At 39.5% G+C, this 24,151-nt stretch overlaps 1 pseudogene across 1 annotated transcript; it reads left to right on the forward strand.

Moving 5' to 3' along the window:
* Positions 1-15,259: 15,259 nt before the first annotated feature.
* Positions 15,260-24,151, forward strand: LOC145105531 (glycerol kinase-like; annotated as a pseudogene). Its single transcript, XR_013707344.1, has 7 exons — positions 15,260-15,429; positions 21,569-21,644; positions 21,747-21,975; positions 22,162-22,225; positions 22,378-23,345; positions 23,422-23,757; positions 23,849-24,151. The product of XR_013707344.1 is annotated as a glycerol kinase-like (transcript).

Here is a 24,151-nt window from a genome sequence, read left to right on the forward strand (position 1 = left end):
TATGATTTAAAATATATAGATAATGTTTGGGATAAAAACACTTAGACTAAAAACACAATTTTGGAACCAAATTAGGAACCGAGAACATGCGAAAGGCCCTACTCTTCGGACCGAAAACCCCACCGAGAACACCCCCTTGGCCGAAATCAGATTCCAACCGAAAACCCTTTTAGGCCGAAAACTCCCTTCCGACCGAGAACCCTCTCGATATATATGATTTAACTCGAAAACATAAGTCATTTCTTACTTTTCCAACCGAAAACATACCCATTTTTCTCTCAAGTATCATCCAAGAATCTTCAAAACTTCAAGCAAAATCCTTCAAATCTTCATAATTTTCACAAGAACACCAAGAACAATCTTCAAATCTTCAAGCTGACCGAAATCCCTCCTAACCGAGAACCACTAGACTGAAATCCCTCCTGACCGAAGACTGATTTCGGTCAAGACCGAAGACTAATTTCGGTCAAAACCGAAAACTCTCCTTTTGGACCCACTTTCACACGAAAACGCGTAGATCTATTCCGATTAATTCCTAAGGCTTTTGTAAGTATTCCTTACATAATTAAAGTGTTACCTAACACTTTAATTACTATTTAAACATCACTTAATTTATTATTTAAATTAATAGCTTATTAATTTCAATACGATATCATTTATACATATCATTAGGATACGGCTACCTTTATGTATTCTAATCCGAGGGTCATCGTTAGCATTTCGCGACTCAACCGAGCATACACAATCAAGGTGAGTTCATACCCCTAAGTTTTCACGATTTTTAAATTTTATTAGGGGGAATACAAGTAAAACACAAGCAATCTGGTATTTAAAAATATAATTTGCTTATTATATTTTCTTACCGTTATCATGCGTTTGAATGTGAAATTACTAAACACGCCAAACATCGTTACTTTTAAACTACAAAATATCTTAAGTCGAAACAGTTTTTTTTACATCAAAGGAACAAATGAACTATTTTAAAAACTTATAAACTATAATGGGTATAACTTATAGAACAAAGGAAACTATTTTACTAAGATCAGGTTACAACACGGAAACAAATTTATAAGCTATAATAGGTATAGTTTATGGTACAAACGAGTTATTTTTACAAAGTTACATGTTATTTACTGAAAGGTTTTTCGCTTTATTACTCGTAAACTCGTTGAAGCAATTTTTGAGACGCCTTCACGTACTTATCTAAGTACCGACCAAGTCCTTACTTATAACCAGAGTCTCTTGTAGGAAGAGCGTGAATTTGTGTATAGATCTATACGGGACTGACAATCCCGTACCTTAACTGTTAGCTACAGTTAGGCCGGCAGGCCTGAGGTGACAAATGTCATAACATTCCGACGCCTGAAGAACGTCGTTTCAGGCCATCATGGGTCATCAAGTATGGTTATAAGAGCTCACATGGAGAAAACAACGACCCAGTTACGTAGTAATATACTTTTAAAACAGTCTTGGAGGGTATTAGCATCTTATCTACTTTCCAGGGCAAACACTTATTCAACTAGTATTACTTATAGATAAAACTAGGTATCATCAAACTAAGTATGTCTATTATACTTGTACTTTTCGGTCTTGGAACGTTTAAGACTTCGAACCAGTTTTATGGAAAATATAGGATTTTCCGGGGATAAACATCATTATTTTACAAGCAAACCGTTCACAATTTAACTTTCTGGAAATAAATACGATTACTTACCGAAAACAATACTTCCAATAGAGTGGGTACAACTAAGAACATATTTACAAAAGATTTAACACTTAATTACAAAGGAAATATTGGATTTTCTGGAAGATCACATTAACATTTTCAAAGGACAAAGAATATACTTTCTACAACTAAAATGCTTATGAACTCACCAACTTTAATGTTGACACTTTTTCAAACCACTTGTATTCTCAGGAAACTTAGTAGACAGGTACCCTCTCAGGCGCTACGAAGACGGAGCAAAGTAGTATTACGTCTTATCTTTTGCTATAGCTTTAATGTAAAATAAGCTATGTTTTGAATACAATGTAAACTATATTTTTTCAATACAATGGTTGTTGTGGCTTTGATTACTATTTTACAATTGTTGTTATACTGTACATGACGTCATCCACCCCTAAACGTTTCTGTCGTTCCGGTTTAGGGGTGTGACATGCCATCACCCTGACCAGCCCTTAGAATCCACGAGAATTTCCTTGATTCGAGTATGGATCTTGTTCTTCAAGTAGTACGGGCCCAATACTACCTTCCATACCTATCCATACCCTTCCTCAAGGATCATCTCGGGTCCTCTAAGACCTATCCAAAAGATACAACCATAGCTGCTCCACTGTGAAACAACCGTACTAAAATACTCCCTAGGTTCTCCTAGGATTCCACCCATACCTCCCCTACCATCAGCTACTGAAGAACCCCTACCAATGCCAGCTAACCACTTCATGAATACAATTACATGAAACAAAGCTTAAATAATCCTTTAACTGAAGGATTCAACCCTACAACGGTTGGACTCAAACAAGAGCTGCGCCATAGGTCCAAGTCCTTCATTCGTATCATGTAATTTAAGGTATCCATTTGATGGTTAACTCTCATCGACATGGGTCCCACAAAGCACGAAGCAAGCATCATTCGAGCAGAGGAGCCAACTGGCACTAAAACACGATAAAATCAGATAGATTCTCATATGAACTCTCGATCTCAGACTCCCAACATCTTGAGTGCACCTTCGCCCTGCCCTCACTCTCTCAAGAGTGACTAATCATTCCTTACGCTGACACGCTATGAACCGCACCCATTCTAAGGAACCACCATCTCCTCATCCAATGACGCAACTGGCCGGATGACCCCACACGACTCACAAAACCACTAACTGCCATGCGACTCTCCATTGGTTCCAGATGACTATCGCATGAATACAATCACATGTCCCACAGTTTAAGCACTCTTAGGCTAAAAGATTCAATCCCTCTATGGTTGGACTCAAACAAGAGCTACGCAGCAGGACCAAACCCCTTATCCTAAGATCATTTAAACCATGTAGCATGTGACTTAGCGTATCCACTCAATAGCCAGTTCACACACGAAAAGAGTCATACAACAATTAATCATGGATTCATTAAGGGATAAGACATCATATAATCAGGCATCATGCAATTCCTAAAGATCCCTAGCCTATCACTAGCATGATTTTCTATCATATCACATGATCAAATAACAGTGTGGTAATTTGGGGTCTACTTACTGGCTTTGGCTGATCGTACACATCACATCCCTCTTGATTATTTTGAAAACAATTTGAAAATCACTTTAAAATCTTTTTGCTTAGTTTGAGACTGGATTCACATGAGGGTTCCTCCAATTCACTCAAACCAAGGCTCTGATACCAACTTGTAACATCCCAAAAATTTCAACAGTTTTAAACTTTTCAAAACACCCCTTTTACTAATAAAAAAATGTTTACAAAATTAGTGATCTCAAAACAATACTTAAAATCAATGCCTCCCACGATCAATGACAGAAAATCAGGATGTGTACGGTCACGCGATCGCCTTGCCACATTTCGCTGAAGTACCTAAAACCATAAACCAAAAACTGTAAGCACAAAGCTTAGTGAGTTCCCCCAAAGTACCAACCCATAACTAATAATATACACCACAAACAACATACTATGGGTCCAATCAACCATCGGGTTGGAATACCCCAAGCCCCTCAACCATCGGGTTGGAATGCCAACATGCTATGGGTCCAGTCAACTATCAGGTTGGAATACCCCAAGCCCTCAACCATCGGGTTGGAATGCCAACATACTATGGGTCCAGTTAACCATCATGTTGGAATACCCCATGCCCTCAACCATCATGTTGGAATGCCAACATACTATGGGTTCAGTCAACCATCGGGTGGGAATACCTCAACCATTGGGTTGGAATGCCAACATATTATGGGTCCAATCATCCTCGGGATGGAATACCCTCGGGCCCCATTCACCCATCGGGTTGGAATGCCCCGACCTGTTGGCTAACACACAGAGTAGTGAAGCCTCAGCCACCGACCAAACATGTGCATATATAATAGATAATCATATAATAGTCTACATCCAGTCAAACAGATCTGCAGATCACTAAGCATAACAACATCCTATCTACCAGGATACTGATATAACAGATTACAACAACACAATAACATGCATAACATGATATCAATCCAATGGGCCGGCATTGGTGCCTTCGACCCACAAGTACGGTGAGTAAAACTCACCTCACACTGCTGAAACACACAGATGATCCATGGATGCTGGCTGATAGACCCACAGACTGTCCTTATCAAGACAACACCCCATCAACATCTAATCCCACGAATAATCTCTGACTGCAGATCCGCTAAAATCCATGCACTATCAATACCATAATGACAACCCATCAACATCTAGCCCCTGACTTACACTATGAGTCCCAATTAGGGTAAAATACCTTTTTACCCTTCCTCAAGCTTGGCCCAAGGTCAAGGCCCAAACTAGATGACCAAAGGCCCAAAATCCATAATAAACATCTAAGGCCCAAATATGGCCCAATTTTCCAAATTAGGCCCAATTCCTATCGTGGGCCTTCAACCAATAAAGTCCAACAAGTCACAACAGCACAACCATAAAAATCCAGATGGCCTAACACTACCAAGCCCAAACCGAAGCCCAAAATGAAAGAGCCCAAGTCTGCCGAATACGTGGGGCGTAGTCAGCCTGTACGATTAGCGTACAACATGGAAGGCTTGTACGCGCAGCGTACATACTTGTATGCCCAACGTACTCACCAACCATGGCCATCTTTCCAATTTAGCACTTAATTCATTAAGACTTGGATCCAAACTCATATCTGACTTCCCCAAGGTGGTTAATCACATAAAGTTGCCAAATTTATGTGCATGCATGGCTAAATGGGACTCTAGAGCTCAAAGAAACTTAATACTTGACTTAATATATGCATGTAACCAAAACCACCATAAAGTTTGCACCTTTATGCCCAAGGAACCCGTTATGTATCCAAATCAACAATTACAAGATTCAAAACGACTTTAACTCCCAATCATCAACCAAAAGGACCAAAATGACCAAAAATGAACCAAGAAGAGGATCCATGAAATGAAAAGGCAAGGTTTGGACTTTATACCTCCCATGCCACCAAAAGGAGATGCAAATGCTGGATCTCAAAGCTTTCCTTCAAAGAGCAAGTCTTCAAGCTCCTTCTTCTTCTTCTTCTAGATCCATAAAAGCTTTCCACAAAAGCCTCACAAGAGCTCAAGATCACCAAACAAAGACTATGGAACGAATTAGGGTTTTAGGAAAGCTTTGAGATGGCCTAACACTACCAAGCCCAAACCGAAGCCCAAAATGAAAGAGCCCAAGTCTGCCGAATACGTGGGGCGTAGTCAGCCTGTACGATTAGCGTACAACATGGAAGGCTTGTACGCGCAGCGTACATACTTGTATGCCCAACGTACTCACCAACCATGGCCATCTTTCCAATTTAGCACTTAATTCATTAAGACTTGGATCCAAACTCATATCTGACTTCCCCAAGGTGGTTAATCACATAAAGTTGCCAAATTTATGTGCATGCATGGCTAAATGGGACTCTAGAGCTCAAAGAAACTTAATACTTGACTTAATATATGCATGTAACCAAAACCACCATAAAGTTTGCACCTTTATGCCCAAGGAACCCGTTATGTATCCAAATCAACAATTACAAGATTCAAAACGACTTTAACTCCCAATCATCAACCAAAAGGACCAAAATGACCAAAAATGAACCAAGAAGAGGATCCATGAAATGAAAAGGCAAGGTTTGGACTTTATACCTCCCATGCCACCAAAAGGAGATGCAAATGCTGGATCTCAAAGCTTTCCTTCAAAGAGCAAGTCTTCAAGCTCCTTCTTCTTCTTCTTCTAGATCCATAAAAGCTTTCCACAAAAGCCTCACAAGAGCTCAAGATCACCAAACAAAGACTATGGAACGAATTAGGGTTTTAGGATATGGAGGTTGACTAAGAAATGATCAAAAGAGGCTAACATAAAGCTTATATAGGGTACAACACGAAAATTAGGGTTTTCTATTCCCCCTCGTACGCCCAGTGTACTCTTCGTACGCCCAACATACGAGGCCGGTGACCTGCGACTCTTATCCACTAGTATGCTAAGCGTACACCATAGGTACGCCCCGCGTACTAGTTTCTCAGCTAGTATGCCAAGCGTAACTTGTTGTACGCCCCGCGTACTATGGTTCCATCTTAAACCTTAATACACTCAGAAGACCATAACTTCCTCGATCTAAGTCTGTTTCTGAAGAACTTTATATCCACGGAAAGGTGAAGAGAATCCCTACGCTTCTGAAAAATCATTATAGCCTTAAAACTCCCCAAACCAAACCCAAAATTCATAAACACCGAATTAAAAAATTATGATTATTCCCTTAGGCTCTGAAACACCATCGAACACTCAGATCACTTATACTTTAACAACCTTATTCAAAAAGGGCCAAATCCTTTCTTCCCCAAGGTTTCAAGCCTTATGATAACTGATGTTTATGCCACATCCCCACATAATGAAGCGATTTGAAACCGGGTGTTACATGAGTTATGTTTCGGGTTGGCAAATGGATGATACTCGTGTTGGGAGTCGCCTTTGTTTATATGAAATATCTTTTCATCAGCAAGGTTTGTTCAAGGATTTTGCCTGCCAAGAGTATCAGTTGGATAATTCAGGATTGAAAGAATGTATTTCAGTTCAGAATGTAGTGAGAAGTCCTCATGATTGTGTTTCAGAATGGTTTTGCTTGTGTGGGGGTTAGGTAAAGTTTTAGCGGTTTCGGAATTAGGAGTGAAAAGTGTTGTTTTTCCATTAGTGGATCAATAAATGGTTCTCCATTATGGCGTATAAGTCCTGTTAAGGTTGAATTACGGTGGCAGCATTAGAAAGTCGCTATAAGTATGAGTCAACCTCTTCGCCGAATCAGGGATTCAAGAGGAATTCGTCGGAATTGTTTGATTGCCTGGAAAGTAGCAAGGAGTCATTTCGTGGACGAAATCTAATTTAAGTGGGGGTGAGTTGTAACACCCTGTTTTGATTCGTTTCATAATTCGGGGTCGTGACCTGAAGATAAAGTATCATAAGGCTTCGGGCTTTGGGAAAGAGAGGTTTAGACCCAATTGCATGTAGGTAATAAAGGTTATGTGATCCAAGAGCTACGTTTATGCTTTGGAGTCAAAGCGTAAAATGGGAAAGTGGTGTTTCAGACTTCCTTTAAGAATTAAGGATTTTAGTTCGATGTGTTTTAAGTCAAAGTAATTAGATAGGATTGTAGAGCTCCTCAATAGCTTTCTATGGATATAAAGATCGTCGAAAACAGAGTTGAAACGAAGAAGCTGTGACCGTTAGAAGTTATGAAGGTTTTGGACTTAGTGTAGCATCCGAATATTTAGTTATTTACCATTTACCCCCCCCCCCCCCCCCCCCCCCGCATCTAATATGATAATTGGTTGCAAATTGGTCCATAATGGCATTTTCATAATTATTGGGCAAAGCTCGCGAACATTGGGCGTTTCCCCAGGAATGCTGGGCGTTCATCCCAAAATCCCAAACCCTAATATTAGGGTTTGGACCCTATTTAAACTTCCTTAAGTCCCAAACCTCCCTTCTTTCATCAACCTCCAGCCCTAACCTCGACCTTTACAAAACCTAATACATTGGAGAGCATTTTGATCCTTAAAGTGTGTTTTGGTAATCTTGAAGGATGGAGAAAGAAGAGAAGATCATCTTGGAGGAGTGGAACACTTTGGATCCAGAATAACAACATCACTTGACACCTTTTAAAGGTAAAAATCTATAAACTTCATGAAGCATTGATAAGATATTGTTTAGCCGTGAAATTGTGTTCTTTTGGTCCCATAAGCTTGGTATTATGAGTATGGATTACTCTAATCCATATAAGTTGTCCTTTCAGACGTTGTAGAGCTTCTAGAAGTATAACAATATGATCTCGGTTGTTAATTTTCTTCCATGCATGAGTTACAAGGTTTTAAACGGTTAAGTAGTTAGAGTTTTTGTGTTTGGGCACTTAATGGCTATGAAAGACCATAAATTTGGAAACTTTATGGTTAAGGACATTATTTTAAGGCTAGATCTGGAATATGGACAAAATAGATTAAGGATTAAGCTCTTAATAAGAAGGAAAAAAACTTAGTCGCGAACGCTAGGCGTTCCCCCAGTAACGATGGGCATTTGTGGTCAGCCATCACGTTTCGGGTCAAGCTCGTGTATGCCAAACGTACAAGCTGAGTACGCTAGGCGTACTCAGCTATGTTGACCAATTTTGTCTTTTGACTTTGATCAGGATTTAACCAAGTTTAACCTAAGGGTATTTTGGGTATTTTGAGTTGTATTTGATATTGGTCACTATTTGATGAATAGGTGATGGTTAGAGCTAATATTCAGAGCAAAGACCTTTTCAGCTACATGTTCAGACTAAGGCGAGTCTCATCACTGTACCTGTAGGTCGAAGGCACCAATGCCGGCCCACCGGGACCTGTTACGCTAGTTGTCTTTGTGACTCTTGCATCGTATGTTGGGCTAGGCCCATTATATGACGAGGTAGGCCCATTTTTATGTTGGGTTGGGCCCATGGATCAAGAAGGGCTAGGACCAATGTATGTTATATAGGATGCTAATTGTCTCTGTGACTCTTGTATTTGTATGATGGATTGGGCCCACTGACTTGGAAGGGCTAGGCCCATTATGGTGGGTTGGGCCCAATGATATGTATGGTATGTGGTATTTTAGGGAACTCACTAAGCTTTGTGATTACGGTTTTTATGGTTACGGTTTCTATGGTTATGGTTTCAGGCACTACTGGTTTGAAAAGGAAGGGCCCGACTTGATCATAGTGCATCCACCCATGTTTCCGCAACTTTATGATTTTAGGGATTGTATTCTGATAACTATTTTCACTATGATGTGCTTTAATGGTTGGAAAGATAAATGGCATTTATATGTTGAATTAAAAAAATTACCTTATAGTTTTTGGGTCGTTACACCTCCAACGTCTGGATAGTCCTCTCACTCTGACCTTCGGTCTGAGGATGGAAAGTTGTGCTAAAGTGCAATTGAGTGACTAACTCCTCGTGGAACTTCCTTAAAAATCTGGAAGTGAATCAAACATTCCTATCCAAGATCACTGATACCGGAACCCCATGTCGTGACACAAGCTCTCGGATATAAACATCTGCCAATTTCTCCTTAGAGATGCTCTCTTGGATGGGGATAAAATGTGCACTTTTGGTCTATCGATCTACGATGACCCAAATTGAATCCACCCTTCATGTTGTCTGCAGTAACTTCATGATGAAGTCTATCGTGATCTCTTCCCATTTCCAAACGGGAATACCTAACGGCTCCATTTTTTCGTGAGGTCGCTGATGCTCGACCTTGACCTTCCTGCAAGTCAAGCACCTCTCCATATACCAGGCCACATCCCACTTCATGTAGGGCCACAAATAATCGGTTCGGAGGTCTCTATACATATTCATCGCACCCGGATGAATAGATAACTTCGACTTGGGTGCCTCCTCCATCAGTACCTATCGTGTACTGCCCAAATATGGAACCCAAATCCTACGGTGTAACGTCAACAGTTCCCTACTATCATAGTCAAAAGAGGACACATGCCCCGCAATGCTATCACTCTTACGGTGCTCCTCTTTCATGGCCTCGACCCGAGCCTCACAAATCTGCTCTAATAATTGGGTAATTACCGTCACCTTCAAACATAGATCTCGAATAGGCGCACTCATCACCTTGTGACTTAGCGCATCGGCCATCACGTTGGCCTTTCCGTGGTGATAAAGGATCTCATAATCATAATCCTTCACCACGTCGACCCACCAGCGCTGCCTCGTGTTAGACTCAGCTGATTCATCAGATATCTCAAAATCTTATTGTTCGTGTAAATGGTACAACAAACCCCATACAAATAGTGACGCCAAATATCGAGGGCAAAAAGCATAGCCCCCAGATCCAAATCATGAGTAGGATAAATCACCTCATGAGGCTTCAGCTGCCTCAAAGCATAAGCAATCACATGGCCCCGCTGCATAAGAATAACGCCCAAACCCGTGATCGATGCATCACAATAAACCACAAAGTAATCAACGGACACGGGCAGAGTCAAGATTGAAGCCTCACACAATCTCTGCCCCAGGGTCTTAAAAGCTACCAGCTACTCAGGCCCCCAACGGAAAGTAACTGTCTTCTTTGTCAACCTGGTCAACGAAACTATGATCCTAGAAAAATTCTCAAAGAACCTCCAATAATATCCTGATAAACCCAAGAAACTCCAAATCTTAGATGGAGACTTCGGAACCTCCCACTTCATCACGACCTCAATATTGGCCGGGTTGACCAATATCCCCCTCTCATTTACAAGGTGCCCCAAAAACTACACCTCGCGCAACCAAAACTCGCACTTGAAGAACTTGGCATAAAGACTTTCCCTCTTCATAGTCTCCAGAACCTCTCGCAGATGATCCTCATATTTCTCCTTGGTCTTAGAATAGACCAGAATATCATCAATAAATACAATGACAGACCGATCCAACATCGGTCTACACATGGGGTTCATGAGATCCATGAACACGGCTGGAGCATTAGTGAGCCCGCAAGGCATCACCACGAACTCGTAATGAGCATAACAAGTCCTAAAAGCAGTTTTCTACATGTCTTCCTCTCTGACACTCATCTGGTGATATCCGACCGTAAATCTATCTTAGAGAATCAAGATGCGCACTGAAGTTGATCGAAAAAATCATCGATCCTCAGGAGTGGGTAACGGTTCTTCACCGTCAGGTTGTTTAACACCCGGTAACTGATTCACATCTTGTGGGAACCATCCTTATTCCTCACAAACAGTATCGGAGCTCCCCATGGTAAGCTACTTGGTCTGATAAAACCCTTGTCTAACAGATCCTACAGTCATGTAGACAACTCCTGCATCTATGGAGGTGCTAACCAGTAAGGTACCTTGGCTATTGGAGCCGGACCTGGAACCAGGTCTATACGGAAATCAAGCTGACTCTTCGGAGGCACTCCCGGAAAATACTTTGGGAACACATCAGGATACTCCTGAACAATTGCCACATCATCAGCCGACGTCTTTCCCTCCTCTTGGGTATCCAACGCATAGGTCACAAAACCAGAACAACCCTCATGAAGGTATCTCCTAGCCCTCACAGCCAAACAACAAGATGGCCCTCGCTGAGCACCCTCGCCATGAATAACTAGCTCTTCCCCACTTGGGATTTAAAACACGAACTAACGGGTGCTCACAATCTACCATCGCCCTATTAGGGCTCAACGAGTCCATCCCCACAATGACCTTGCTCTCGCGCAAAGGAATAGGAACCAAATCAATCGGGTATCCCTCTCGAAACAGCTCAAGAGTACAAACCCGATGAACCCTTGATACTCTCACTGAACGATCATTAGGGATCTCTACCTCCAACAGATAATCAAGCTCCTAGGAGCATCACCAAATCTCTTGTTGAGTGCAAGAGATAGAAATGATCGAGTAGCGCCTGAATAAAAAAGAACCAAAGCAGGCAATCCCTTCACTAAGAACGTCCCTAAACATTACGACATGAAACATAAGAATAGACAATAATGAAAGTGCATAAATAAATGGAAAACATACTTGTAACCACGTCAGGAGTCGCACGCACCTCCTTGACTGTCAGCTGAGAAGCCTTGATCTTCACCATAGGGGCCACCGCCTTGCCCTCCCGGCCATCGGTGATCCTCAGTGTCGCCGGAGCGGGTGCTGCAACCACTCCTATTGTCAAACTTGGACAATCGGCCTTCTTATGGCCTATCTGATTGCAATGAAAGTAGATCAGACTCGAAGCATGGGTAGTAGTGGTGGTGGTAGTGTAATCCCTGCCGTAGTGCCCTATCTTGCCACACTTATAGCAGCCCGAACCACCAGCCCTGAAAATCCCATCGTGCATCCTGCCGCACTTGCCACAGCGGCCCCAACCCTGCTGTCCCCTTCGATCTAGAATCAAAATTCTTGGTTTTCTTGTCTGAACCCCTGACCGTTTGTACCTGCTCTACCTTCCTCTTTCCAAGGTGCTCCAAATCGATCTCCCGTTCGCAGGCTCTAGATATCATGGCCTCCAGTGTCCGACATGTTGAAAACCTAGAAAACTCCCTGATATCCGCTCTCAGCATGTTGTGGTACTGAGCCTTCTTCATCTCCTCCTCTGCAGCATGATGGGATACCAATAAAGCTCTCTCTAGAAACTTGGTGGTGATCTCTGCCACATTCTCGGTAGTCTGGCACAGGTCTTGGAACTCCCTCACCACCTGTTGCACCTGGACAACAAGTGCAAACTCTGTTCGAAACCGGGTCACAAAGTCTGGCCAGGTCATGGCCTCAATAGCTGGTAATCCTAGAGCGTATCCAACCTCCTTCCACAAATATCAGTCTCGCTTGCTTAGGCAGCCTGCAGCGAACCTCACCTTTGACCCCTCGGGGTAGATACTAGTATCTTGTCGCTCTCCTTGTCTGCTATCCACCTCCTAGAGGCAATGTGGTCTTTCACCCTGAGAAAATCTAGCACCCCACATTCCATGAAATCCTTGAAGGAGAGTGTCCGGGCTCCATACTGCCTGACAGCCAACTCGGAAATGAAATCCTGAAAGCGCTCCTCCATTAACTCAATGATACCCTCCCTGGTCGTCCCGAACATCATCGGGGTCGCATCGAGGGTACCTCTCGTAATCTCAGATGCAATGAACTCGCATAGTCCCTCGTCAATTGGTTCGGTGTTAGTGCCTGAACCATATCCAAATCTTGAACCTCCTGCTCTACCTTGTGTCATTACAATGCTGAAACACAATACATAAACAATCAGTTACATGCACGAAGAGGTTCACACCCCGAAGTTTCTCGGAATCATCAAGACCTTCCTCATCTCAGGTATAGATCTTGTGCATTTAGTAGTACGGACCCAATACTAGCTTCCACACCTATCTATACCTTCCTCAAGGACTGCCTCAAATCCTGCAAGTCACTTCCCTACTATCAATCATTTCACTCGCACTATAGTGTGCTCAACGCGCTAACACGTATCCTAGGCTTTCGTAGGGTTCGTTTCCCACCACTAGATGACATCAGTTGCAAACGAGACTCCCTCCAATACGTTCTAACTACCTCATGAATACAATTACATGTTACCGACACCAGATAGTTTTTAACTACTAGGTCCCACCCTACAACGATTAGACTCAAACAATAGATGCGCAATAGGGTTGAACCTAACCTTCAAAAATTATCTAGTCCCTATAACATGTAATTTAACGTATTCACTAAATAATTAGCTGGGACCAATGGAGTCCCTAGAAGTACAAAGCAAGCAACATTCGAGCATTGAGTTCTAAACCAGTGCACTACCTAATCATACCACTCTATCTAATCATCTGAAATCTATACATGCAGTTCTAAAATCTCATACAACTGGCATACAAAGGCATCTCTCCTAGCATCCTACCATGAAATTATGAGCAAATCATTAGTCCAAATCTAGCATGCTATACACATATACATATACTGAAACTATAAACATGTATGGGTATTATGAAAAATACTTACTTGAGCTTGACTAATTGCACGCATCGTACCCCTTTATTTATAAAAATCTATTTAGAAAATTCATTTTCTTTTAAAAAGATTAGTAATTCCTCCGTTTGAGTTCAGACACACCCGAGAGTGTGCCCGAATCCCTCAAACCAAGGCTCTGATACTAACTTGTAACGTCCCAAAAATACTATGTACAAAATTTATTTATAAAACTGTCAAAACCATCATTTATTCATTCCAAAATCCATCAAAATGTGATAATATATAAAATAGTCATTATAGTACAAACCATATCATGAAATGCGGAATACTAGTCGATGCAGTACGATCATGTCGGGCCCTTCTCTTTCGAACCAAAAGTACCTGAAACCATAAACATAAAACTGTAAGCATAAATTTTAGTGCGTTTCCCCCAAAATACCCTTACAAAATATACATAACAACCTGAAACTAAACTGGGTTTATTTCACCCCTGAGTCTATTTCAACTCCATCGGTATCTTTCATCCGGTACTGGGTCTATTTCACCCCCGAGTCTATTTTAACTCCTTCGGTATCTTTCAACCAGTACTAGTTCTATTTCACACGTGAGTCTATTTCAACTCCTTCAGTATCTTTCAAACGATATTGGGTCTATTTCACCACCTACATCTAAGCATACAATAACATTAGCAAGAGTCACAAAGACAACAAGCATATACAGTCATATTAACAAGTGTTACAAAGACAATTATCATCCTACAAACATAATCCAGTGGGTCGATATTGGTGCCTTTGACCCACGAGTACAGTGAAGAGACTCACCTCAATCAGTTAATGAACGGATCTCACACTTAGGCTGTTGGTGCTGAAGTGTCTCCCACTAAATATATCCAAACCAAACCCTAATTAGAAATTAAGATAAATACCTCAACTCATCAAGTCTAAAGACCAATGAAATTCTCCTTTAGACAAAAGACCATTTTGCCCTTCAAGGTCCTCGATCCTCTTAGTTGACCAAAAGTCAATGGGTCAAAATTCGACGGTCAAATTCAATGGTCAATCCTTCCTTTAGTTGGCCCTCACATTGTGACCAGCTTATGGTCACGTCGTGAGAACCGATTCCCCTCAGTTCTTAACTCAGTCACGAGTCGAATCAGCTTAGCTTTCACCCTAACGATACAGATCAATGTCATGTCGTGAGGATTAACCCCTCACATCATGACAACATAAGTCCAAAATAATTAGTAATTTCCTTTCTCACGACGTGACCCCTAATTCGTCACGCCGTGAGCTTCGAACAGTGGGTATCTTAATGCATTCAGGCCTAATATTTTCACTCATGCATTCCAACTTTCTAGAAGGTCTTATTACTCCAAAATCAACTTAAAGATCGATGATTTATGGACATGTATGTCCACTACATGTCTAGATCTCATTTTGGGTCAAAAGTGTAAGAAAGGTCACTAAAGTTTTCATGCAAAGATTTAATACTCAACCATTTATAAGATCTAAATATTATATCACTCTAGGGACCCTTATAACCCATAAAGTTTCCAACTTTATGGTTTCTTTTCCTTCAAGCTTGCTTAATCATGGATAAAATGGGACAAAACAAAGATCTAGCCATAACAAACAATAAAGGTTGGAGCTTTGACACTTACACAGGTCCAAAGCTAGCACAATATGATAAGGATGAGGTTCCCTTGCTAAATGCACAACTAAAACACCTTCTTCTTCTCTTCAAACTATCAAAAACACCAAAGTAATCTCCAAAATAGAGTGGAGGAATTAGGGTTTCTCTCTTTGGCTTGGAGGTGATGGGGGTTAAGGTCGAGGGATACCCTAGCCCCTCACTTCCCTTAAATATGTCCAAAATCCGAACTTAGGGTTTCATCAGGTCTCACATCGTGACACCTATAGTGTCAAGTCGTGACACCTTTAATGATGCACCCGCATACTACGTCCATGTCACTACGTGAGAGGGCTATCCTCACGTTGTAATCGGTCTCAAATCCAAAAATTGATAAGTTTTCATACCTCAAAGATCTGAATGTTTCAAAATCAATCAAATGTTACTCAATGGTTTTTAAAAAGGTTTAATTGGTGAATATATTTTTAAATTCAAAAATATTTTTGATATCTTTGGGACGTTATATAAATTTTACCACCTAACCCTAGGATTTGTGCAATCACTAGATCTAGCAATTCAATGTTAATAAAAGACTAGATAACTAGTTCACGTAATGAAATTAATCATCTAACTATACAAAAATTAAAGGAAAAACAATAAAGGTTAGAACTTTAATATACTAGGATAATGATCTATCAAACACACGTTAAAACCACACTAAAGTAATCCATAAATGTTGAAATCAACTCATAGTAGTAGGTTCATGCAACATCCCAAAAATCAAGGTAAAATTTTCATTTTTAAAACCAAATAAAAAAACCATCGTTGTTTACCAAACATCGTTCCCAAAAGTAATAATCACAAATCAGAGTGTCCCAAAATACAATATCATAAAACCGGAAGGATGTGCACGATCATGCCTTTGCTTTCCCACGATCATCTGAAGTACCTGAAACATAAAACCTAAATTGTAAGCCAAAGCTTAGTGAGTTCCCTCAAAGTACCACACACAACCAAAACAGATAACAACATGCATCTATGAGCCTTCAGCCTGACTGGACCGCCTCGTAGGGCCTACAACCTATCTGGACCGCTCTCCAAGCCTTCAGCCTAACTGGACCACCTCGTAGGCCTTCAATATATCCGGACTGCCTCGGGTGTCTTGGCCTTCAGCACAAATCAGGACTGCCTCAACCCAACAATACATAACATGTCGACATATACAATAACAATAAATAACCAACAATATAGGTAATCATACAGATCTACCAATCTAACACATACTCAGCAACACAAGTAATAATGAATATCTACTAATCTAGCAAATACTCAACATAACAGCAATCCAATATATCATGATATGAAATTTAGTGGGCCGACCTTGGTGCCTTCGAACCATAAGTACAGTGAGGAAAACTCACCCCATAGTCAGAAAAGATAGTTGAATAGATCACAACTTCAACTGTTGACTCCACACCAACACGTCGTGTTTTAGGATAAACACACCGTGTTTTTCTTCAATTCTATCTTCTTTCTTCAAAATCCAAAATCCAAGCTTCCAATTGCCAAATCTACTTCCTTTTCCCTCCGAGCATGTCTCTGTTGCTGAAATGAAATTTTAAACTAATTAAGTACCTTTTGTTCAATATTTGAAACAAAAACAACATAAAGTATTAAGATAATGCATGGATTTTATAACTAAATATGCCCATATCAGTAAACCAACCATTCTTAGGCTATAGAATCTTAGTTATGTACAAGTATGATGCACACACTAAGCAACTACATAAATGATGTCAATTGCATCTAGCATACAAGAAGTCCTCCTAGGCTATTAGGCATCATACATCAGGAAATTCAATCACGCAATTCCTGAAGATTCCTAGCCTACCACTATCATGCAGTTCTATCATAACATCATAACAAAATAACAATGTGGGTATCTTGGGGCACACTTTCTTGCTCCGCCTGATCGTACAGATCTCATCCTTCTTTGGTTACCCTTAAAAATAATTTTGAAAACTATTACAAATCCTTAGTTTGAGTCTGGATTCACACGAATGCTCATCCAATTTGCTCAAACCAAGGCTCTAATACCAACATGTGACATCCCAAAAATCAAGGTATAATTTTCATTTTTAAAACCAAATAAAAAACCATAGTTGTTTACAAAACATTGTTCCGAAAAGTAATAATCACAAATCAGAGTGCCCAAAATCCAATATCATAAAACCAGAAGGATGTGCACGATCACACCTTTGCTTTCCCACGATCATCTGAAGTACCTGAAACGTAAAACTTAAACTGTAAGCCAAAGCTTAGTGAGTTCCCCAAAAGTACCACACACAACCAAAATACATATTTATGCATATATATAATCCTTTAGCCTGACTGGACCGCCTCGTAGGGCCTACAACCTATCGGGACCGCTCTCCGGGCCTTCGGCCATACTGGATCGCCTCGCAGGCCTTCAGTCTATCTGGACCGCCCCGGATGTCTTGGCCTTCAACACAAAGCAGGACCGCCTCAACCCAACAAACCATAACATGTCAACATATACAATAAAAATCAATAATCAACAATATAGGTAATCATATAGATCTACCAATCTAACACATACTCAGCAACACAAGTAATCATGCAAATATACTAATCTAGCACATACTCAGCATAACAACAATCTAATATACCAGGATACGAAATCCAGTAGGTCGGCCTTGGTGCCTTCGCCTCACAAGTACAATGAGGAAAACTCATATCACAGTTCAAAAAGATAATTGAACAGATCACATCTCCGACTGCTGTCTCTACAGGTAACCTATACAACAAACAATGACCTAGTCTCAAACTACTACCCAAAATAACCATAGGTCAAATTCAAAGGTCAGAAGTCAAAGAAGTCAACTTCAGATTGAGTACGCCCAGCGTACTCAACATGTACGCATGGGGTACTCACCCTTGCAGAAACGAGATTCCAAAGGAGTACGCCCAACGTACTCCACCAGATAGCAATCTTCTTATTAACTTCTTTTTCTCTTAAGTCTGTTCGTCCAAAGGCCAGATCTAGTCCTAAATAACGTTCTAAATCATAATGTTTATAACTTTATGATCTTGCATGGCTATTAAGTACCCAACACCAAAACACTAACCTATCACAATGTTCTAAGCCACCAAAAAGCATGCATGGAGTGATGTGAACGATCAAGATCCCATTTTATAACTCTAGACACTCTAAAATGTCCAAAAGGACAACTCATTTGGTCTAGAGTAGTTCATACTCACTTAGACCAAGAATATGGGACTAAAATGCACAAAACTCCATATCTAACAAGATCTAATGAGATAATAAACAAGTTCAAAACTTTATACCTTCTGGAGGTTGCTTAAGGAGTATAAAACTCATATCTCAAAGCTTGGAGTTCCTTCCTTCCTTTCCAATGGCTTCCTTCTTTCCATAATGGACACCAAACACCAAAAATGAGCTCAAAACACCACCAATGGAGATTGGGGTTTGTAAGGGGCGAAGTGGGCAATAGAGGCTGATAAGGGGAAGAGGTATTGAGAGTTAATGATGCTTAAATATGTCTCTAACCCTAACAATTAGGGTTTGGGTTTTTGTCACATACACCTAGCGTACCTAAGTGTACGCCCAACATACTTCAAAAGAACGTGTCCCGCAATTAAAGAAGCCATGGACCAAAATGCAAGAAAATCTTATTTCTAGGGTCAAAAATGTAAATTACCTAAGTGATGAATGTTACGGTTCATCTATGCTAAATGAAAGTTAGGGTATTTATCCCTTAACTAACTTAGAAACACAATAAAAAACAAAGTAAACTAGAACATACATGATTTAAACTAGCAAACCAAATGATTTCTTGTGTTCTTCGTGTAGATCTCTTTGAATACTTGATATCCAATCGACTCCTTGCCTTTTAAGGGTTTCTCAGAAGGTATTAATCACAGGTAGCAACAACACTCTCCCAATATTCGACCTAAAAGTCGACATATTTATATATATATATATATATATATATATATATATATATATATATATATATATATATATATAGTTGCCTTAAATGGGTCGCCATGCCGTGGAAAACAAACATCCACGCCATATGATACAGTTTATACGTGTGGGCTTCAAGTCTTTGTAGATTCATCGGGAAGCTTCTACGTTGCCACGTCGTGGACCAGAAACTTTCATGTCGTGGAATCTTCTTTATGCACAATTCTTCTTCTCTTTTCCTCTTTACGCAGGCTTCAACCTCTAACTTTCGAACTTTGTCCATTTTTAGTCATTTTCCTTGAGAATGTCCTTCTTTAGATACAAAATAGATTTTATACTAATTAAGCATCAAAGATCTTTGTGATTAACCAAAATAAAGCTAAAATGTACTTAAATAATGTGTGTGTATATATATATATATATATATATATATATATATATATAACAATATCACATACCAATATCGTTTAAACGATATTAATTAATTGAACTAGGATGGATTGAATACAAATATAAGTACCTTCATATTATATTACCTATGCAGTTAGTCATGGTTATTATGCGTGATACTTGTGGTTAGTTTTGTTAGTTTTATTTAGTGGTTTTGAATGACACTTATTTCCCTTTATATGCTTTCTTTTGAGATTGATTAATAAGAAGATACTAATATATTAGTACATTTTTGTTTGATATGTGTTCGAGACCATTACTTATTTAAACTATATTGTCATATTGATAAGTTCCACTGCCTAGTGTAGATAGTCAGTTTGGTTTGTTAGGATTTATAAATATAAAACTAGATTTTTATTTTTAAGTCTATATTTGATGCGGTTATCAAAACTTTTAGCATCATTATTAAATGAAATGATTTTCAAGTATATTTTATATATTATCAATTACACGTCACCTTCTTTATGAGGTTACTACAAAATTGTAACTATTATCAACTTAATGCTCATTCTAATGTAGATATGTGGTCATTGAGATTTTGCATGGGATGTGAGTTGATAATAATGATAAAAAAGGTTTGCATGAATGAAATAGTAAATTGAAGGTGATTATCATCGATGGTGGGTGTGCAAATTGCGACTGTGGGTTGGAGAGTGGTTTCAAGATAAATGGAAAATAGGTTTTCTTTTACATAGTTGAAAAAAAAATTATGTTATGATGTTAAATTGTTAATTATAATTTCTGATGAATGGTGGTTAAGGAAATTTAGAAGATTGCTTAATGTAATCTTGGGTATGTGGTTTTTGTATGTTCTTAAGAAGGAAGAGGTTAGGATAGGATGAGATTGAGTTGTTAAGACGGAAGAGGCTAGGATAGGAGGAGATTGATCTGAGAGCGATAAGATGATGTATTTTTTAGGCATCAACAATGTTTGTTTATGTTTATTTATTTATTTATTTATTTTTTCCATCCATAGCTTGGGTCGGCCATAGGTTCATAAGAGAGATGACAAATTTTAAAAAAGATGGGGAACAAAATGATAAAAATACCTCGTATGACTTGCATATAAGGGGATCCTAATAGCTTATAGAAAACATAATAGGAGGGACCAAATGTACTAATTTAGTTTGGATCAAAGATCAAACTTGCAACAAACGTCAAATTCTTATTTATTTATATATATATATATATATATATATATATATATATATTAAAGATGACCAACTCATTGAATAGTAAATATGCATGTCTTTCGGCAAAAATTACCTATAGGTTTTCATATTTTGAGTGGTTCAGATTTTTGGCACTAAAGTTTGTGGTATTGGCAATTTGGTCCTTAGTGTAAGGATAAGGATGGGGCTGTTACGTGTCGTTCCCACGTCTCCCCCACCGGTTCTGCCTTTATCTTCCCCCACCCGCTTTCTAATCACCCATTCAACATCCGATTTGTGTTATTTGCCCACCGCCTCACACCGATGCGTAGTCGGCTCCCAACTTCGACTGCAGATGGTTTCCCGGTCAAGGCGCTTCTTCTCCACCTTTTGTACTTCTCTCTCCTCCTACGACCTCCTTGCACCTCCTCAGTCCCACCGGTCCGATTGTGGAGTTGCCATACGCTGTTTGCCTCGGCTCTCGTGATAGAAGGTCACATCGAAACCGGACCTGTAGATGGCACCGACGTCTGCTTTGGTTCCCGTTCCCTCTCGCTTTCTTCTCTATTCGGTTATGGTTCTATAGATTTCATTCGATTGACCGGTTTTGCTAATTGCAGCTTTCTTTACCTCTTCATGACTTTATGTTGGAATGCAGGTATGAGCGCTATATATTTGCACTTGAAGAAGCTTCTACAGATGTACTAGCTACACTTAAGGATAAAGCATTGAAGGTTTGTTTAATTTTATGTGTGTGTTCTTTACAAAAGTTGATTAGTAACATACTATATGATAACATTAACATAATGAATTTCTTTCTCTATAATCCCTATTAGGGCCCGATTTTGGGTTCATCAAACATTTACCGGCTAGGTATCGATGCCCCTTCTTGCATCTTTGTTTTCTCAATTTCAGAAGTTAGGATTTACTTTTGGGTTTATGATGTGATTTCAGGTGTTAGCTTAATTTTATCAGTTTCTGCAAACGTGATTCAATGCTTTCTCTTCGATTTTCTCTTCCTATCAGAATCTGAAACCGATTGTCAACCCCAAATCAAAGCTGAAGGTTAGGGCTTTTTCTTTTGCTGGATTATGGCTTAATCTTCTTACAAAGTTATCAAACGTTTCAATTTCAGGTCATTCTGATATCTTATGCTTTTTTTTTTCCAGTAACAATCAGGCTCAAGAATTAATGTATTAAATGTGAATACAAAAAATTATATCATTGAAGTTTTAATTTAATTTAATGAAGAAAGCCATTTTAGTACGTTTACAAAGTTTTTAAATTTCACCCTTTTGATTCGTTTGGGTGTAAAGTATACTAAATTGATTTCTTATTAAGAAAACGAGTTGAATTTGTTAATTATTATATTGGATTGCTGCTGTTTACACAAAAAGGTAATGTTTTTTTAACCACATTCATCACAAGTATATCAATTAATATATCTTTAAACTCATTATTATGTAGGAAATTGGAGAAAGAATTATCAGGGGGAAAATCCCATTTTGTGGAATCATGTGGTTTGCCAATAAGCACATATTTTAGTGCACTGAAGCTCATATGGCTGCTGGAAAATGTGGATGCTGTGAAAGCAGCAGTTGAGAAAGGAGATGCACTTTTTGGAACCATTGATTCCTGGTTAATCTGGAATTTAACTGGAGGCATTGATAATGTCATACATGTCACTGATGTCTCTAATGCATCAAGAACCATGCTCATGAATCTGAAAACACTTGATTGGGATGAATCAACTTTGAAAACATTAAAGATCCCTAAAGCCATTCTACCAAAAATTGTAAGCCATGCCGAGGTAATCGGTCACGTAGGAAAGGAATGGCTGATTCCCGGAATCCCTATTTCCGGTTGTTTAGGGGATCAACACGCTGCAATGTTCGGTCAATCTTGTAGGAAAGGAGAGGCAAAAAGCACTTATGGGACAGGTGCTTTTATACTTCTTAACACAGGTGAAGAAGTGATTCCATCAAAACATGGTTTGTTAACCACTTTAGCTTTCAAACTCGGGAAAGATGCCCCTGCAAACTATGCTCTAGAGGGCTCAATTGCAATTGATGGAGCAGCTGTTCAATGGCTGAGGGACAGTCTTGGAATTATTCGTTCCGCTAGTGAAATCGAGGAGTTGGCTTCACAGGTTGAGTCAACTGGTGGGGTCTACTTTGTTCCAGCTTTCAATGGGCTTTTTGCACCATGGTGGCGTGATGATGCATGTGGTGTTTGTATTGGGATCACAAGGTTTACAAACAAGTCTCATATTGCTAGAGCTGTTCTTGAAAGTATGTGTTTTCAGGTGAAAGATGTGTTGGATTCAATGCATAAAGATGCTGGTGAGGAAGGTGAAACGAAAAACGAAAAGGGACAGTTTTTTACTTAGGGTAGATGGATGGGGTACTGTGAATAATACCCTTATGCAAATTCAGGTTTGTTCTTGATTTTTACTAATTTTGTGATTAGTTTTTTTTTTGTTAGATTGTGTGATTAAAAGTGAAATTGCAGGCGGATTTATTGGGTAGCCCAGTGGTGAGACCAGCAGATATAGAGACAACATCACTTGGTGCAGCTGGTTTAGCAGTTGGAGTTTGGACAGAAGAAGAGATATTTGCAAATGGGGAGAGAATGAAGAAAGATACCACTTTCAATCCTGTGTTAGATGAGAGCTCACGGATTCCAGCTTAGTCCAAAGTAGTTGGAATTCAAGATTTTATTGTATGATATGTTTGGTTACCAAAATTATTCAAACTTGGGAACCAAACATGTCACTTTTCCAATTCAATGCAGAAATAGACATGCAATAGATGGTTGCCCAAATGTATAGAATTCAATTGCCAAAAGGTATACATCTCAATTGTCAGTTGTTTGAAACTTGAGAAATTTCTATCCTGTTTTTGCTCATCATGATTTTTTCTTGTGTAATATGCGACAGGTACCAGATGGTTATTCCCATGTATGGCACCCATAAATTTGTGATGTCAAACACCTGGTGGCTGGATCACTTTAATACATTGTGGAGCATATATCTATAATTCATTCCATTCACTTTGTGAGATTTAACTGCAAATTGTGAATATAGTCATCGCCTTCAATTAGATTACAAGTTTTTTCCTTGATGTTAGGTATATTTATGAATCATTTTTAGGGTATCGATCTGTGTTGTTATCGTTAACAGTTTTGTGACTAAACTACCCCTATGTAAAGTTATTTTGTTCATATTTCAATTTTGCTGAAA

Source organism: Lactuca virosa, chromosome 4, assembly GCF_052849685.1.
Source record: "Lactuca virosa cultivar CGN04683 chromosome 4, Lactuca_virosa_CGN04683_v6, whole genome shotgun sequence".
Taxonomy (NCBI): Eukaryota; Viridiplantae; Streptophyta; class Magnoliopsida; order Asterales; family Asteraceae; genus Lactuca; species Lactuca virosa.